This window comes from Schistocerca nitens, unplaced genomic scaffold (genome assembly GCF_023898315.1).
Source record: "Schistocerca nitens isolate TAMUIC-IGC-003100 unplaced genomic scaffold, iqSchNite1.1 HiC_scaffold_370, whole genome shotgun sequence".
NCBI classification, from domain to species: Eukaryota; Metazoa; Arthropoda; class Insecta; order Orthoptera; family Acrididae; genus Schistocerca; species Schistocerca nitens.
The window spans coordinates 128717-131216 of NW_026045904.1; the positions used below are offsets into that span (position 1 = coordinate 128717).

General features: G+C 56.1%; 1 non-coding gene across 1 annotated transcript in view; it reads left to right on the plus strand.

The window, feature by feature from the left end:
- The first annotated feature begins 2179 nt into the window (after positions 1-2179).
- The window catches only part of LOC126229296 (small subunit ribosomal RNA), a 1909-nt gene continuing 1588 nt past the window's right edge, over positions 2180-2500 (plus strand). Inside the window, exon 1 of the ribosomal RNA XR_007544172.1 lies at positions 2180-2500. This exon is cut by the window's right edge and continues 1588 nt beyond it. This is a non-coding gene — a ribosomal RNA (small subunit ribosomal RNA).

Sequence of the window (2500 nt, forward strand, 5' to 3'; positions counted from 1 at the left end):
CTAACCTATGTTGCGCCTTAACCTAACCTATGTTGCGCCTTAACCTAACCTATGTTGCGCCTTAACCTAACCTATGTTGCGCCTTAACCTAACCTATGTTGCGCCTTAACCTAACCTATGTTGCGCCTTAACCTAACCTATGTTGCGCCTTAACCTAACCTATGTTGCGCCTTAACCTAACCTAAGTTGGGGCTTAACCTAACCTAAGTTGGGGCTTAACCTAACCTAAGTTGGGGCTTAACCTAACCTAAGTTGGGGCTTAACCTAACCTAAGTTGGGGCTTAACCTAACCTAAGTTGGGGCTTAACCTAACCTAAGTTGGGGCTTAACCTAACCTAAGTTGGGGCTTAACCTAACCTAAGTTGGGGCTTAACCTAACCTAAGTTGGGGCTTAACCTAACCTAAGTTGGGCCCTAACCTAACCTAAGTTGGGCCCTAACCTAACCTAAGTTGGGCCCTAACCTAACCTAAGTTGGGCCCTAACCTAACCTAAGTTGGGCCCTAACCTAACCTAAGTTGGGCCCTAACCTAACCTAAGTTGGGCCCTAACCTAACCTAAGTTGGGCCCTAACCTAACCTAAGTTGGGCCCTAACCTAACCTAAGTTGGGCCCTAACCTAACCTAAGTTGGGCCCTAACCTAACCTAAGTTGGGCCCTAACCTAACCTAAGTTGGGCCCTAACCTAACCTAAGTTGGGCCCTAACCTAACCTAAGTTGGGCCCTAACCTAACCTAAGTTGGGCCCTAACCTAACCCACGTTGCGCCCTAACCTAACCCACGTAATTGTTTGTTATATGAATCTAGAAATTCGTGTAGCGTTGCCTAATCGCAACCCTCTCAACATAGTTCGCTGCGCGCACACTCTGGTGTCCTGCGTATTGAATCATGTTACGGTGCCTACCCTCACAACATCTAGCGAGTGTTGCGTACGTTCCACATGGTCCCGCTATCCACTGTAATGTGTACTGCTATAAGACGTATATCGCCCCCCCCCCCCCCCCCCCTCCCCTGTCGCCTCTAGTTCGTCAGTCAGGAGTTTGCGTGTTCAATGAGCTTCGCAGCTGTGCAATGGCATCGGCATACGTACGCGGGCCACCTTCCACGTGTTCTCTCGTGCATACGTCGCAGCATGTATGTGGACTGATGTGGCGTGTCGTGACTCATAACATCCAGGCATGCAAGACCCATTGAATTCGCAAATGTAGATGGACGTCTACGTTTGCTGCCCAAGTTACGCAAATGAACTGGAAATCCGTTGTTGCGCGGTTGTTCGCGCTGGAGGTGAATCGTTGATATCGACGATCGGTACAGGTATTAACCGGTTGCTTCAGCGACACCCGTCATACCCACGAACGTGAGTGGGCATGTGGGTATGAAGCGATACGCGGCGGTGGCTGGGTGGGACCGTCCCCGGCCGGTGAGGGGGGGGCGCCCGGCGTGCTGGCCGCGCGCTGCGTGGGCGCACGCGCGGCAGCCGGCTGGTGGGGGCGCCCAGTGGCAGGCGCGCCGGCTGACGGACGCGGCAGGCGGCGCATCTGCGTGCCGGCGCACCCAGCGCGCGGCGCCGTGCGGCCAAAGTGGGTCCTCCCGGGCCCGGTGCGAAGCGCGGTGGACATCTGCAGTGTGCTGGTCCGATTGAGGACTGTGTGCGTTGAGGATGCGCCGCCGCCCGGCACTCGGCGCCGCGACGCCGTCTGCTGCTCGGTCGCCCCCGCGGTTCTCGCAGGTGGTTTGTATCGCAGCTGTGCGGATGTGTTGGCGCGTGCGCTGTGCTGGGAGAGTTCGCTTTGGCACCCAAGTGGGGCTCTGCCCCTCTGTGGCGCTGGCGTTGGAGCTGCCCGGTCACTGTTTGTGGCCGCGTGTTGTCTCCCGCCGGCAACACCACGACAGCACGCTCCCGGGCCTCTGTCGGCAGCGGCAAGCTCAGTTGGGAGCACGGGTGGTCGCACTGAAAGCGTCTACTCGCCTATCTCCGGGCGATTGCGCCTCTCTCGAACCCGACCAAGTACTTAGGACGGCGCTGCGCGCCGCCGGGACCTGAGAGGGTTTCGAGGTGTATCGTGCAGGGGAGCCCAGCCTCCTCCTGTTTGCAGAATAATTGAGCGGACGCTTGCGTGTTCGCGCGGGCCTCCGGGACACACTCCCGGGCGGCCGGCTGCTCAGCTCTAGTTGACGCAGCTCCCTGGTTGATCCTGCCAGTAGTCATATGCTTGTCTCAAAGATTAAGCCATGCATGTCTCAGTACAAGCCGCATTAAGGTGAAACCGCGAATGGCTCATTAAATCAGTTATGGTTCCTTAGATCGTACCCACGTTACTTGGATAACTGTGGTAATTCTAGAGCTAATACATGCAAACAGAGTCCCGACCAGAGATGGAAGGGACGCTTTTATTAGATCAAAACCAATCGGTCGGCTCGTCCGGTCCGTTTGCCTTGGTGACTCTGAATAACTTTGGGCTGATCGCACGGTCTTCGTACCGGCGACGCATCTTTCAAATGT